Below are 17,460 nucleotides of genomic sequence, written 5' to 3'. Positions count from 1 at the left end.
CCACCATTAGCCTGCGTTCAGACCGTGGCTCGCATGGCCTACTCTTCAGGGTAGTTTTTAGTCCTTTGGATTCTGTCCAAATAATACTCCAAATAGTCTAAGTAATAGGACCATGTCCCCCTTCCACTCAGATTTTCTTATACCAACAGGAAGAAAGTGTTGTTCTTAAAGAAGAAATCCACATAGCACTGATAAACAGGGAAAAAAATACAACTGTCATAAACTTGAAATAGAAGTTCTTTGGGGCCATTTCTTCTGCCTGCCACATGTGGGTGCCTGGCGGATAACCCTGCTTCCTGGCTTGGCAACTGCAGTGCTGGCTGTTCCACCCAGGACCTGAATCTGGAGGGACACCCACAAAGACTAAGCAACGACCTAATCAAACTGCTTCTGCAGAGTATCCTTGGCACTGCCCCCCTTGGCTCCTGCTGGTTTTCCAAGCCTGGTTTTCAGCCTTCTGGTCAATTCTGTGAACCACCCAATAGCCTGCTAATAAGTTATTTTTCTGCATAAATTAGCCAGACCCAGTTTCTGTTATTTATAATCAAGAATTCTAACTGGTATGAAATGTTCTACCCACCTACCTACTCTATACCCATTCATCTTTACCTAAATGCTTCCTGGGGACATTCCCCACCCACCTACAAAGAACTTCAATCTTGCATTCAGGAGAGCTGTCTGTCAGCACACCCACACAAAGCAGATAAGACCCATGCTACTTACCTATAATAACCAACCTGGTTCTTCACTTGTAAAAGGATCGTCTGACATTAAAAACAACAGCATGAGAGTCACATAGACAAACAGGAACAAAAAGACCTGACCTGGAAGAAAAACAGTTCAGAATAAAATGTTCACCTTAGACCAAAAAAAAAGAGTTTGAAACATCTCAAAAAGAGATGTTTGAAAATATTTTGCCTAAGGCCAGGCAGGTTAACATGGGATTCAGGCAGACGCAAGAAAATTTGCAGAGCCATGGGGATTCCTGACATGTCTTTATTTTAAGGTGGGACTTTCTATACTGAATGCACACAGGGCCGGCAAGGTGCCAAGATACGATATAATGAAGCGTGACTCTGCGTATGTGTGCCCATTCTCAAGGTTATGGAAATATTGCTTAGTAGTTGCCTGGGCATCTGGGTGAGGAAGCCAGACTGACTCCGTTTCCCCTACAGCCTACACACAAGGGCATTCAGAGAGTAAGAATCATTGGAAAATAAAAAGCCAGTGAGAGGACTTCATTCACCACTGAATGTCACCATTTAAAATAACGCCTGGCACATAGTAGGAGCTCATTAAATACTTATTGAATGAATGAATAATCTATAGAAACTGTACAACTGAAAATCAAATTAGTAATCCAAAAGATAAAGATAAATCTCCCAAAGTTTGAAATAAACAAGATATAGTAAATGTAAAATATCAGAAAGAACTTAAGCAGTGTGGAACACTGACCAATGTGCTCTAAAATCCACATAATAGAAGCTCCAGAAAGAAAACACAGAAACAATGAAAGGAGAAATCATCAAGAAAAAAATTTAAATAAAACTTCCCTGAGCTGAAGAAAGCACAACTTATGCATTGAAAGGGCCTGCTGACAAGTCCTGGTGAAATGTAAGAAACCCACAGGTAAAGAACATGATACTGAAAAATTCCGTGTGAATAAAATCTACAAAGGAACGAGAAGCAGAGTAGCATCAGAGTTCTCATCAGCAACCCTGGTGCCAAAGACACCAGAGCAATATCCTCAAAATTCTGAAGGGAAAGGATTTTGAACCTACAAATCAATACCAACGCAAACTAACAATCAAGTGTGAGAGCAAATTTGAAACATTTTTTTAACACACCATGACTCAGAAGTTTTGCCACAAACACCCTATCTCTAAAATAATTGCAGACTTCCGCCAAGATGGAGGTGTAGGCGGAAGCACTTCGCCTTCTCACACAACCAAGTTTAAAAACAACAAAGTTTTAGCAACAAAAACGCAGCCAAACCACAGAAAATTGAACTACGTGGAAGTCTGACAAGAACAAACCCTTCAGCCAAACCGGTAAGAGGGGCAGAGCCAGCACCAGTGCGGGGTCTGGCAGGAAAGATCCACCGGACCTTTCACTGTTCATATTTTTTTTATCTTCTTTTTTTTAGATAAGTCCCTTTAACATTTCATATAATAAGGGCTTGGTGATGATGAACTCCTTGAATTTGATCTTATCTGAGAAGCACTTTATCTGCCCTTCCATTCTAAATGAAAGTTTCATGGAGGGTTAGCAACAGGGGAGTGGGAGGAGAAGGGGGGAGAAGGTACAGAAAATAAATAGCATAGACGGTAGGTAGAAAATAGAGAGGGAGAGGGCAAGAATAGTATGGAAAATATAGAATCCAAAGAACTCGAGACACATGGTCATAAGCTAAAGGTAAGGAATGGTAGGGGTGGGGGGTATAGGGTGGAGGGGAATGAAGGGGGGGAATAGAACAACTATAATGGCATAATCAATAAAATAAAAATTAAAAAAAAAAAAGATCCACTGGACCGACCTGGGCATGCTACCCAGGTGCGCCAGCAGCCGTGGGCGGATCCCAGGTGTGGAGAAGCAAGCAGACCTACTGAGGGCAGACCGTGGTCACATATTCGCGTGCAGATAAACCAGTGAAGGAGCGAGCAGTGAGACTGAGACAGACCGCACAGTCCCCAGCGGTGGAGAGAACCACCATTGTCCCTCTCTGACTCCGCCCCCACATCAGTGTCACAACCCAGAGACCTGGGTGGCCCCACCCTGGTGAACACCTAAGGCTCTGCTCCTCATATGTAACAGGCACGAACAGATCAAAACATGGCTCAAGAAGAACTCACAGCCCCAGAGCCGATAAATCTAAGTGATGAAGAAATAGCCAAACTTTCAGATGCACAGTTCAAAACACTGGTGATCAGGATGCTCACAGAACTGGTTGATTTTAGTCACAAATTAGAGGAACATATGGAAGCTAAACTAATTGAAATGAAGGGAAATACACAGGAAACCAATAGTTATGGAAAGGAAACTGGGACTCAAATCAAAGGAGTGGACCAGAAGGAGGAAAAAAAATGACCAAACAGAAAAGAATGAAGAAACAAGAATTCAAAAAAAATGAGGACAGGCTTAGGAACCTTCAGGACATCTTTAAACATTCCAACATCCGAACTATATGGGTACCAGAAGGGGAAGAGGAACAGCCATGAGTGGAAACCTTATTTGAACAAATAATAAAGGAGAACTTCCCCAATCTGGCAAAGGAAATAGACTTCCAGGAAGTCCAAGAAGTTCAGAGAGTCCCAAAGAAGGTGGACCCAAGAAGGAACACACCAAGGCACATCATCATTATATTAGCCAAGATTAAAATGAAGGAGAGAATCCTAGAAGCAGCAAGAGATAAGGGGACAGTCACCTACAAAGGAGTTCCCATCAGACTGTCAGCAGATTTCTCAAAAGAGACCTTGCAGGCAGCAAGGGGATGGAAAGAAGTATTCCAAGTCATGAAATCCAAAGACCTACAACCAAGATTGCTCTATCCAGCAAAGCTTTCATTTAGAATGGAAGGGCAGATAAAGTGTTTCTCAGATAAGATCAAATTCAAGGAGTTCATCATCTCCAAGCCCTTATTATATGAAATGTTAAAGGAACTTACCTAAGAAAAAGAAGACAAAAAAGATGAACAGTGAAAGGACAGCAAACTCACCTTTATTAACAATCACACCTAAAACAAAAATAAACTAAGAGGACAGCTAGATCAGGAGTGAACCATAGAAATGAAGATCACATTGGAGGGTTAGCAACAGGGGAGTGGGAGAAGGAGAAGGGGGGAGAAGGTACAGAAAATAAGCAGCATACACAGTAGATAGAAAATAGATAGGGGGAGGGTAAGAATAGTATGGGAAATATAGAATCTAAAGAACTTGAGACACGTGGTCATGAACTAAAGGGGGAATGGTGGGGGAGGGGGTGTGCAGGGTGGAGGGGAATGAAGGGGGGAAATATAACAACTGTAATGGCATAATTAATAAAATATATTTTAAAAATAAAATAAAACAATTGCAGTGCTCAAAAATGCACTTGAGCAAAATAATGACAAAAGTAATCCAAAGGAAAAAGATAATGCTGGATAGAGAAAAAAAGGTGAGTCAGGAGAAAACCAAACGGCACTACTTTAACTGGAATAAAACTAATTTGGTAAAATTGCTTACATATGTAGAGGCAAGTGTGGTAGAAGGAGAAAGAGAATATAAATTTCTTGCTTAGTGGGAATAAAGATTAATTAATTCTAGATGCTGATAAGAAAACATGTATAAATGTGAGAGTTCAACTTTTAAGTTATACATTTAAATAATTGAAACTAAATACATCACTTTGCCAACCTTCAAGGAAAACAAATGGAACAGAGAAAACTTGATCGAGCTAACAAAAGGCAAGAAAAGAAGAAGAAACAGCAAAAAAAGCAATCTCAATAGAAAACGTAAATGCAGATAGCAAATATATTTAAAGATATTAACAGTAAAAATGTGAATGACTTACGTTCCCATTTTTTAAAAATGAGTTTTGATTTGTTAGTAAAAAAAAAATAAAATCCAGCTACATGCCATTTGCAAAAAAGACTCTTAAAACATTAAAGGAAAGAAGCCTATATCCAATTTTTTTTTTAAATCACAAATTTTACTAACAAGACATGAGAGTCATTATTCACTTAATGCAGAACTTTACTATTTAAAAAGCAAAAGACACTAGAAATACAAAAAAATTAAATTGTTCAATCTACAATGAGAGTGGAAATTTTTAATATATGTGTTTCAGAAATCAATAAATCAAAAAAAATTTAAGGGAGTATATTTGTGTACAGTGATGCCTTTGTCCACGGGGAACAACTTTGTAAAGATCACTGGGACTTCGGTTGCATGAAACAGAACGGTCTTCATCTTACTCCATCTCTTAGCAACGACTGATGTGTCTGCCAGTCCTCCCCAAAACATTCTCTCCCCAGGCTCCAGAGATGCTGTGCCCTCCTTACTTTCCTCCTGCTTTGTGTACCCACTCAGCTCTGCTGGCTCCTCCTATTCCTGACCTCAGAGTACCGAGGTGGTCCAGGACTCAGTCCTTTTCTTCTCTCTTTACAGTGCCTCCTAGGAGGTCTCATCCAGTCCTCCTCAGTCTTTAAATGCCACACCTATTATTATGACACCCAGATTTATGTCTCCAGTCCTGAATTTTCCCTTGAGCTCCAGATCCCTCCATCCAGCTCTGCTTAAATGTCTCCTAGGCACCTCAATTTTAATGTGTACCAACTACACTCTTAAATTTCCCTATGTACATTCTAAAATTTTTGTTGTTGTCTCAAGTTCTTTTTAATTGTGGTAAACCTATGTAATGTAACATTTACCACGGTAACCATTTTGAAGTGTGTAATTTCACGGCATTTAGTACATTCATAATGTTACCCAACCATTTCTACTGTCTAGCTCCAGAACTTATTCATCACTCCTAATGGGAAACCTATTAAGCAGTCACTCCCCATTACTCCTTCCTACCCTGAGCCACTGGCAAACACGAATCTATTTTCTGGCTCAATAGCTTTGCTTATTCTGGATATTTTGTATAAATTGAGTCATACAATATGTGGCCTTTTGTGTCTGGCTTCTTTCACTTAGTACAAGTGAAAACCATGTTTTCAAAGTTTGGTCACATTGTAACATGTGTCAGTATCTCATTGCTTTTCATGGCTGTAAGATTTCATTGTATGGATGTAATTTATTTTGTTTATCCATTCATCTGTTAATGGACATTGGGTTGTTCCAGTTATATACTGACATTTTTCTTCCATTGCTCCCATTCCTGTCTCCCCTCCCAGTCATTTCTATCTCATTTGGTGGCACTAACATCGATGCAGTTGTTTTGGCCCCAAACCTAAGAGTCACATCTGACATCCAAACCATCAGCAAGCCTTGTTGTTACATCAACCAGATATGTCCCAATTTCGGTCACATTTCACCCTTTACCCAGCTACCACCTAATCTAAGCCACTAATTCTCTGGACACGGGTCTTTTTGCTTCCTTTCTTCCCCCTCCAATTCATTGCCCCATAGCAATCAAAATTAACCTTTATAAATATAAATTTAATCATGTTACATCAGTGCTGAAGATCTTTCAATGGCTCCCCATTTCACTGGAATAAAATGTAAACGTTGCTGTGGCTAACAAGCTCAGCATGATCCAGCCCTTGCCCACCTCCCTGAGCATCGTTCCTACACTCTCCAGCCACCCTGGCCTGTCTCTGAGTCTCGGCCTTCCCACTCCCTGGGCTTCTGGGGGATACTCACCTTCCCTCAAACTTTGCTCAGCTTTTCCCCGGCAGAGAGGCCTCCCCTGACTCTCCAATCTGAACCAGAGTCCTCACCCCTAGTTTCTCTCTAACCCTTTACACTGTCGGGTTTTTCCCTTTTAAAACTTAAAACCCATATAATAATCAAAACAGAAAGGTACTGACACAAAACAGATGCCTAAATCAATGGAAGAGTATAGAGAGCCCAGGATTAAACCCTCTTACACCAACAACTAATCTATGGGAGAGAAGGTAAAAATATACACTGAAGAGTTGACAGACTTTTTGAAAACTGGTCTTGGAAAAACAAAATTTATACATGCAATAAAACTTGTCTACATTCTTACATCATACACAAAAATAAATTTAAACTGATACCAAAAAACCCTACAGCATTACATTATTTTTCTATCTTTATTATCTGTCTTTCCCCCAAAAGAATGTAAGCTCTAAGAAAGTAGGTACTTTGCCTTCAGCCAAATCCCCAGGGCCTAGAGCAGGACCTAGAATGTATGAGGCATCCAGTAAATACTTGCTGTTTTTTTCTTGAGTTTTTTTCTTTTAAGTGAAAAAAAGTTTTTTTGTTTTGGTTGATTTATTTTTTTTAAATCCTGAAACCCCACTATTTTTTTTTTTTTGTGGTTTTTTTTTTTTTTTTTTTTTTTTTTGGTTTTTTTTTTTTTTTTTTTTTTTTTTTTTTTTTTGGATTTTTAATAGGATTCCCCTTTACTTTTTGGGCCATGGTCACATGTTGTAAATAGCACTTGGGTATTAGAAACGAAGTGTCTTATAAAACCAACTTTTTGGGGGGAGAAATTGTCATTCTGGTCCTTGGTGCTAAAACAACTGGGTATCCATGTGGAAATATAAACAGGGCAAGACTCGAACTCTTAGTTTGTTCACTATGCAAATCGGAGAGAGCCAAAGGTCATCTTCTAACTGGACAGGGCAACTCCGCAATGTTTACGCCACTGGGTGTCAATTACAGCTTTAGCACCAGAGTAACAAATGAAACCATTTGAACAAGTCTTAACGAGAAGACAGAATTGCAGGTGTCGTTGAAGGTTATGTTCCTGTAACACGGCAACAATTTCTAAAATCTCTAGCATATACAAGACTCCTTTGTTCAAATAACCATTCCAATGTTAGATTTATTGTAGAGAGAAAGAACAACCTGGGAGCACTTGTGAATATTTGCACAAATATTCATATGCATAGGAAACAAGACTAATGTCCCAATGAGAGTTCAAATTTCAGATCCTCTTAAGTTTTAAGATGAGAAAAGACACCTCCCTTTGTAGCTTCAGTAAAAAAAGAGATATGTTTTTCATTTCTTTATTAGACTTTTTCTTTTTATTTGAAGTTCTGTATTTTCAGAACCAGGCTCTAAAATTTCATTAGTTACCTTAGAAGCAGAATGCAGACCTCTGGGGCTCAGTCTTCTCCTTAGCAAACGCCAATACTAAAACATGAGGACATAAACACCAAGTTCCTTGGGAACATGATTATAAACTAGAATATGGTGTCCACACACACAGAATCTGGTGTGACAGCAGCATGAAGACCTATGAGACATGCAAGGGCTTGGAACACTCACCTCCTACTTGCTCATTTCAGTGAGGTTGCCTGAACACGTTCTGCAGTAAAACAAGGAGAAATGAAAGGGGAAGACCAGTGTCTCAGGAAATAGTGAGACAAACGCCCAGAGAAAAGGGAAGTTCAAATAAGACTTGCCGTGGAGCAAGATGAAAGAGCAACCAGGAGAGACTGGAGGAGAATGTGATGCCCAGGAGGGAGGGCATGAGGTGTGTGTGTGTGTGTGTGGAGATAGGGAGTAAGGGATAGAATAACTAATACAATTAAATGTCTGGGGGAAAGCTGAAACTATTATAATTATGAAGGCAAATGGCGCAACAGAACAAAAAAGAAAAAGAAAGAAAAAAGGAGAAAAAGCAAGGAGAAATAGAAGAAAACCCCACACAATTTTTAAAAAGAAATGAAAGTATACTGTGCCCCTTAGTTCAAAGTATAGAGAGACCTGCCCCCCAGGGTTGCAAATTTGGTGTTGAAGTGTAACAGGCCATCAGATTGAAGGGATACAGTGAGTGTAAATTATAGAAGGCCTGCAAAGCTAGGCTCAGGGATCTGTGCCCACGGTCTGATAAGCACAGGAGAGCCATACCTAGCTCTGGAGGAAAAGAATGGAAAGTTAAAGGCAGCATTTCAGTAATGTTAACCTGGCAGGAGAAGAGGCAGGAAGCTGAAGGTAAGTCTGTTGCAATTTTTCATGCATGAGGTGAAGGAACAGACAATGGAGAAGGAAAAGAGAGCACACCAGAAAGGCATTTCAGAGGAGGACTACGGGACCCAGGTACCATAACTAGACAGAGGGGAGGGAGTAACTGTAATGTTCTCTGGTCTGTGACCTGGAAAAATGGTGATGGGTTTTTATCTAGTATTGCTGTTTTATTATGACCCACATACTCTCCCTCCTCCTTCTCCCACTCTCCCTCCTCTTTCTCCTCCTCCTCCTCCTCTTTTCTCTCCTCCTTTTTCTCTATCAAAGTTGGTGCCGACCTCCTCGGCAGTAGATACAGAGCCTGTGTTTGCTTCCTCAACACCAGCACCAGGTCCTACCACCAGAGCTACTTGGCTCTGCTGTGATGTGATTTCTTGGGGAGGAGGTAGTGGTGATGGTGATGGTGATGGCAACAAGGTGTCAATGCTTTAAAGATAAGACTATTGGAAGAAGCAGTGTTTGGTGCGTAAATAATTGATAATGTTTGGCACATAAATAATTGATAATGTTATGAGAGCTTTAGTGAGATGTCAGCTCCCACTGGGAGTTAGAAGAACATATTTTTTGAAAATTTCACTGTTACTTCTTTAGTGAAATGGCTTTTTCCTTTCTTTAATATCCTTTAATTAACTCTTCTATAGCTATGTAGAGTTAAAACCAAGCAGTATTAGGAGATCTGCCCCAAGTCAAGTAAACTTACTTCCAAATTCTTATTTCAAATCCTTTTTTTGGCTGAAAATAAACAGACTTTTTTAGGAAGCAGAGCTATTTAAACAAGCCCTACCCTAAGACTATGGGCCTTGTATATGTTGTTTTGTTCTTGTTTCTGAAGATAAAAATGTTATTTTCAAAGAGAGCTCTAGATGGCACTTGTGATGTATTCAAGAGTTAACTCAGATCCTTTCTGGAAAAGGTCTGGTAGAAGAAGGTAATAAATATTGAAATGGGGAAATCTTCATTACAATAATGAAGATCAGTACTTATGATTGTGTTTACCCTCTTACTATGTATGAGCAATATCTTTATGCAGTGCTTGTATTTAAAAATCTGGGCTTTACTTCCTTTATAAAACTGCAAGAAAAGAACCAGGATTTCTACAATATGTGTAAACTCCACATCACTAAAATAATAAATAAGAAAGGAATGTTTGATTTGCAAAAAATTGACTACAGGTGTTCTTTTTAAATGGTCAGTTCCTCTATTCCATTTAAAATATTTCAATTTGTAAAAATAGATTATGAAATTGGTTTTTCAAGCTCATCCACTGTGTAAAGCAAAATAAGTTGTCATTAATTTAAAATAAGACACTACATCTTAAAGTATTTTTTAATAATAGTAGCCAAAAACTAAAAGAAATTTAAAGCTGATGTCTTGGGATTTATTTACCAAAGGATAAAGGACTTCCAGTAAATGTATTATCTATTCTGTTATTGGTTAGGCAGTTCCTCCTGTGTAACAAGCAGCTTAAATGTCTCATGGTCTCACTTTCGTGTAGAAAGACTGCAAGCTCTTCTAGCAGAAATGCCGGTTGAGAAGGTCTATTTCCAGTAGAAAATATTGTTGCCAAATACCACAGCCTGTGCATCTCTCACGTTATCGCACCTTTACCCATTGTCTAGGCCCTCAGGGCCACCACCTCATGGACTAGGATCACCTGTGGTTCCATTTTACCTTTTCTCCCTTACTCTCCCTTTGTCTTACTTTTGTTTCTTATTTTAAATGTTTGTTTTTATTATTTTTGCTGTACCTTTGTAGGATAATTTAACAATGAAATCCTCTGGGAACAACATGGGTTATAAATAAATTAACAATAATGTTAATATGCTATCTCGTAATTGCACTAATTTGTAGGTCTTGGACGAAACTGATGTTTTGAAGGTAGTATCTCATGTAGTAGTAAACTCATGTCAGAGCTCAGAGCTAAATATGAAAACCCGCACCAGTATTGAAAAAAACCTTGGCTCTCAGAGTAACGGTTGAGTCTCTTCTGTTGAGAATGATGGGAATGGATTCTGGCTAACCCAAGGGAAATGGGGCAGAATGCCAGCTAGGAGCTCACGGGATGGCGGGAGGTTAGAAGCCAGGCCTGGGTGCGAGGCAGGAATGCGGGGGACTCCTTTGAGCTTCCAGGCAGCGAGAAGGACTTGACAGATCTTGCCAAGGTGCCTCCTGTCCTGTGCACCTCTGTTCGAGATTAAAAGTTCTACAAGCCCAGACTATTTAATGTGTTCTGTGCTTTCACAGATTTCAGTGCTAAACTCATGAGAAATCCAGTATGGAATACAAGTTGAATCTTGAAAGCTTGCCAAAATATAAAGAAAGGTAAGTTTTGAAAAATAAAATATCTCAGGATCCAGTTGTCTTCCCTGGGGTCACATACGGCCCCTTGGTTACAGTGGGATAAGGGCCATTAACTTACAAGACTGCATACAACTGGAGAGGTAATTCCCCAACAGGAAACTGGGGTGTTCCGGGAAGGGAGAATGGTTACTGGACCTGAAAAAACCATCCAGGTCACTACACTACAGCAGGAAAATATTGTTAGTTTCTGTGTTGGGTTGTGAACCCATGTAGTGGCTTGAGTAGTGTCCCCCAAAATTCACGTCTACACAGAACCTCAGAATGTGACCTTTCTTGGAAGTAGGGTCACTGCAGATGTAATTAGTTAGAGATCAAGATGGAATCCTGCTGGATTAGGTAGGGTGGGTTCTAAATTCAGCGACAGTGTCCTTGTAAGGAAGAGGACACAAACAGACGCCCAAAGGAGGTGATGCAGAGGTGGGGGCAGAGCTTGGACTGGTGCACCTACAAGTCTCGGAGTGGCAAGGACTGCGGGAGAAGCTAGGAACGCAGCAGGAGCCGGGTTCTCCCTCAGTCTCCAGAAGGCGTCAGTCCTGCCAACACCTGATTGCATACTTCTGGTCTCCTCAATGGGAAGAGAGTAAATGTCTGTTGTTTTAAGCCACTCATTTTGTAATTACTTATTATATCAGCCTTAAGTGGTAATACCAGGAAAGTAGGTGATTAGTAAATGCATTTTTATGGGAGTGAATACAAGTTCATTTTTCAATTTCTAAAGAAAATAAGTCTGTAATGGGTTTTGGTGATTTATTCCACGCAAAGCTACTGATTACCTCTTATGCACAGGGCAGTGTTCCAGGGGCTGAAAGTAGTGCAGTGACCACTAGCATTAGGTAGGCTCACGAAACCTGCATTTAGAAGAAAAGAGGTGAACAAGACATATTCCACTGAGAAGTGAAACTAGATGGTGTGATCCAGAGTCACAGGCAGGAAGTGGGGAACAAGTGTAGACTGGGTGGTCAAGCAAGAAAGAGAGAACTGAGACCTGAATGGTGAGAAGGAGCCAGACACTCGTGATGTGGGAAAGAACGTCGCAGAAAGAGGGAACGAGGAGAAAGCAGAGCTGAGTGACCTCTGACAAGTGAGGGGGGCGAATGGGGAGATTTAGGCAGAGACAGATCCCAACCTCTAATCTAAGATATGTCACAGAAGTGGAGGATTTTAAGTAGGAGAGTAACATAATCTGATCTCAGTGTTTAAACATCGGTGTCTGGGAAGGACTGCAGGGGGCCAGGAGAAGCGGAGGCACTTGGGAAACTGAAGCTAGACTAGGGTGGTACAGTGGGAACACTGGATATGTGTGAGGCAGAGTTTGAGAGAACTAGTGAGGATCACTAGTTAAGTGTCTTCTCTTGGTCCAGCAATGCTTAAAATCCTACAACACAGCCAAAATATTATATTACCAAGACTCTAGTATCCAGGAGTTTTGCATTTAATTGGACAGATTAGAGAGTATATACAATTGTGCAATTGTGCAACTCTGACCTATTAACACTGATGTTAAATTTAATCAATGCCTTAGAGCATGTGGAGAATATAATATCAATTTACAAAGGTCTTGGTTTGACTGAGTAGCAGCAGCTTGGTAATTAAGATAATACCTAATACATCTCCATGGGAGACAGCAGGGGAAGACTACTAATATAATAATTAAATTAGGAACATTGACTATGACCTATGATAGGGGACAGACACCCTCTTCACCACAGGCAGAAGCAACAGAACAAATTTAAAAATCATCTTAAAAGATGCACCTCTGCAGGACAGGACAGCACTGTGTATATTATTTGCAGGCACCAGGAACACAGGAGAGCTCACTGACTTCAGAACTAAGTCAAGATAAAAGCTATAACTTTAATGATAATGCATACAGAGAAAACAAGCTATACCTAATGTAAATAAACCGAATCAACATAGACTATTTCAAACTAAATTTACAAGACCCTTTTGGCCATCTAAGCAACTTAGACCACCATCCTTTAGTCCAAATTATAAAAACAAGTACCCAGAGAGAAACCCCAGGGACTATTTACAGTGGCAGAGACATAAAAACAGCCAATCTTTTAGAGGAAATACACCTACAGAAAATAGATTTAGTAACCTATTCATTATAAATAAAACCCCCTTTATAAAACCTCCTCCCATTCATAGACAAGCCACTTATAGAGAAGAAATCCAATGAGTCCCCTTTAGGAACATGGCAGTCTCCTGGCCCAAGCCAGAGATAATCATTCATTTGTTACTGTGACCATTTCAATAGAAACTCCTTGCATAAATGAAAACACTGTGCATAGTACTACATTATTAGATACAGGATATCAAGTAACAATGATACAAGGATATCCTACTAATTATTTTTTACATTATTTTATTGTTTATACTATTACAGATGTTCCCATTTTCCTCTCTTCTGCCCACCTCCACCCCCCATAATAACTAGAAAACTTCAAAAATAAAATAGGACTAATCAGAAAATTAGAGGGAAAATTAACCCTAAGCATGTGGGTACATGGATTCCTAACAATTGATATACACCACCCATTAATGTTACATGTTTTATAAGTCCCAATATAGAAAAAAATTTCTGGAGTAAAAGAATGGGACATCATGTAACAAAGAAAGATGTAACAATTCCTAAAACTAATTTGGCTATGGCAAAATGGACTGCAATTAAATTTCCTGTCCCACCTAAAATAATAAATATACCACAATACAATTTTAATGGAGAACATACTCCCATTAAGGAAAATATTCATACATATATTACTGGGTGAATTATGGCACCTGCCACTAATAAAACCTTCTGGGTAACTGAAAGAAAAGGCCTATTACATCAAATTAAAGGAAATAATATGAAGCCTCCATACAGTTTTAGTAGTGGACACATTTTTGTATGGCATCATTATCAGATAACTAATATTTACCCTAGTGTGATCATTTGGAGCAACATTCACAGTAATGGCCACAACTATAGATTTCCTTAAGTAGCAAGAACAACAATTAGGTATCATTAGAAATTAATACGGCACTATTTTTATTTTGCAGGCATAAGTCCACTAAGCATCAGGAAACTTATTATTACACTTGACCCTTGAACAACACAGGTTTGAACTGAGCATGTCCACTTACACACAGATATTTTCAAGATATACAGTAAATGTATTTTCTCTCCCTGAGGATTTTTTTAAATAACATTTTCTTTTCTCTGCCTAACTTTACCTTAAGAATACAGTATATAATACTCATAACATACAAAATATGAGCTAACCGACTGTTCATGTTATTGGTAAGGTTTCTGGTCAACAGTAGGCTATTGTAATTAAGTCTGTGGGGAGTCAAAAGTTATAGGCAGATTTCTGAATAAACAGGGGTTCAGAGCCCCTAGCCCCAGTGTTGCTCAAGGTCAACTGTACTTCTAACTGGGTCAGTGCCACGTGTTGGCTGCGGCCCATACCATGATGCTTACTGCTCACTGTCGCACACTATACTCACGGCAGTTGCAGATTCCTGGCTGACAGCTGCAGCACTAGCAGTTGTGCCATCAGTCCAAGCTGGAATGCCACTGTCTACTGTGACACCCACTACTTTCTCCAGGGATCACCATTATTGCAACAGAGGATTCACCAAGCCTAACACTTCCATCCCACCCTTCTCATCAGCATCATCACTTGCTGGGAAATCTTCAGTGGATGGAAAATAAGTACTGAGGGAAGCTAAGGAAACCATGGAAACCTCCCCTTCAATCTCCACAAGAATCATCGAGGATCCTGAACAACTCCCCCCATTAGACCCTCACTCAGAGGATAAAGGTGGTCCTGAACCACTGACTCTTGGCTTTGTAGCCCAGCACATACGGTGAGACAACCAGGTACTGACTTTTTGTGCTCTTCCCTTACCTTAGCTCACTGAATTAGGAGCACGAGCATATCAGTGTAAAAACCTTTGTTAAACTAATAACGTCTCAAAAGTGCCAAGTGGAACAGAATCTTACTCTACTTCTGGAAGAGAACACATGAAGAATCAATAAATGGTGCAAACCAAAAGTGAGAAGTAAAATTCAAAATTTGGAATAACTTAGAAAAACCATTAAAATGTAGAGATGAGTTTACCACATGGAATACTAAATATAAAGTTCCAGCCATGGTAATGATGATACTTTAGGAATAGATGTTGGCACAGCACATCCATATGAGGGAAATTGGACAATTACATTTTTAATATAAATAGGCCAAAAACTGATCATTTGCTATACTCTTATGCTGCTTAATCGATGTTCACCTATGAGAAAACTAACAATAGATCCATGGACACTACACCCAGACTTCAAGACAACAGGAAAACTACGTGAGGTGTATATAGGACACATAGAAAATTTAGCATATGACACATATCATTATCCATGGTGATACACATTAGGCTTCTCTCTCCCACCACAGACTTCTATCCCAAGAACATGTGAATCCATGCTAACAAAACCTCTCACAGTCATATTGGACCCTACAATAGTAGCTTATACCTTGACATTGAACATACACGAGACTTTCAAGTCGGGTATAGATCCTCAAACTCTGCTCAGTTTTATCCATCTTCGTTTATGCCCACTCTTCAACCTATGCCAAAGACCCATTCACTGGAAAGAAGAACACCTTTGGAGCTTCTTTTTGAACTGGCAGGAGGTTTAACTGGAGGAGCAATGGCAGCCGCTTCTTCCCAATTCCAAATTGATCAGATCACACTAGATTTTTAAAACTTGGAAACAAACAAAAAAAAATCTCAATTTAACATATGCAATGGCAGCTTTGTCTCTGCTGGGCACACAGATGGATTAAATCAGCAACACGTTACCAAATGTGAGTGAGTTTCACATGGAAGTAAATAGAGCAAGGGAAATTCTACATAAAGCAGTCGGAGAAAATGCCTAAAAAATAATGAAGTCCTAAAAATAACATAAAAGATGTTTCTATAAGGGCAGATGGTCAACTGTTTTAGGTAAGATTGGTTAATATGTGGAACACTTTTAGCACAGCTATAACCTCAGGGCAACACTGGTCACCTGCAGGAGCAGACAACAACCCAACCACGAGTAGACAACACACAACCCTAATGGCTGTCATTCCTTAGGTAACTGTGAAGTTAGAATATTGGCGCTTAGAAGAGAACACATGACATTGTGTGACCAACCTTTTCTGGTTCCCCGATATCAAAAGGGAGAGTGGAGCCTACAAGCCACAGAAATATCTCCATGTGATATAAGGAAAACATGCTCCTAAGGAGATGTTAGTGGATTGGAACAAAAATACTTTTATTACTGGTAGACCTCTGGATATACCTATGGTATAAGTACCCATGACTATGGCCTTGATGCTCAATCAGAATACATAATATGAGAAATTGGACCATGATAGTATACTCTAAGCCAAACCTTACCCTAACCTATTTTGGAGTCAAGGGAAAAATAAGGAACTCAACGAGATGGGTTGTGTAAAAATAGAACAGGTAATGAGTATGACAAAAGAAGGAAAAAGATATTATTCAAGGTCAATAGAAAATAAAGAAACCATTAAAATAACCACAGAAATATTCTACACTGAACCTCCTAAAATTAATCTATTAAGTATAAATCATACATTAGAACACTTAAGACAAGTAGAAGAACATCTGCAAGATGAGACTAAGATAGTCAAAATAACTTCAGGAAGTGAAAAGAGAACAGAAACATGCATTTTCAAAAAAAATGACAGCCTTAAATTCTGATGTATGGCAATCAAACACGGGCTTCATATTGCTGTGCAAGGTTGTGTCCTCTGGAGTTTTATAAAACTGGCTTTTACATGGAAACGCAATGGTCAAGAAAGCTTAATTGAGTGGTTTAAGGACTTTGATATTTGGTCTTTTCATGACTGGATATTGCATCATGTTAAAGAGTTCTTTACTATGCTTATACTGATAATATTAGGAATATGGTTACCTAAATTGGTCATTAAACTATGGCATAAAAGAATGTGTGATAAAAGAAAAATATGCAGAAAATTATGATTGTGATTAGATCGTAAGTGATGTAGAACTCACAGGGTGGATCGGAATTTTTTGTGAAATTAGATTTGTACAGGATATTAGGCCCTTATATCCTGGTGTGTGAGTGATTTAAAACCACAGGACGGACTGTTATGTTTTGATTAAAATGATTTCAACTCCACTTGTTTATGACTTAAGTTGTTTTAATCTACTTTGTCTATGCCAAAGACCAAAAAAAGTTGTTTTTTCAAGTAAAGTTACTTTGACAGAAGAATAGAAGTAAGTTTCCTCAGGATGTCATAATCTCATCCGTGACTGATAAAGCCCAGCTGCTGAGGATCCATGTTGGGCGCTTATGGATATGAAAAATGCAGAACAGCAGTTATGGCCGAAGAACATTTAGACTATAAATACCGAGTGTTTCTGAGGTTAATTTGAG

At 39.3% G+C, this 17,460-nt stretch overlaps 1 long non-coding RNA gene across 4 annotated transcripts in view; it reads right to left on the bottom strand.

The window, feature by feature from the left end:
- The window catches only part of LOC119057206 (uncharacterized), a 75,844-nt gene that overhangs the window by 2,531 nt on the left and 55,853 nt on the right, over positions 1–17,460 (bottom strand). For all 4 annotated transcript variants that reach the window (XR_008391606.1, XR_008391608.1, XR_008391607.1 and 1 more), the window contains one exon: positions 724–824. This is a non-coding gene — a long non-coding RNA (uncharacterized LOC119057206). The remainder of the gene's footprint in view (positions 1–723; positions 825–17,460) is intronic.

This window comes from Artibeus jamaicensis, unplaced genomic scaffold, assembly GCF_021234435.1.
Source record: "Artibeus jamaicensis isolate MK-2021 breed Jamaican fruit bat unplaced genomic scaffold, CSHL_Jam_final contig_391, whole genome shotgun sequence".
Taxonomy (NCBI): domain Eukaryota; kingdom Metazoa; phylum Chordata; class Mammalia; order Chiroptera; family Phyllostomidae; genus Artibeus; species Artibeus jamaicensis.
This window is presented reverse-complemented; position numbering and strand designations above follow the sequence as displayed.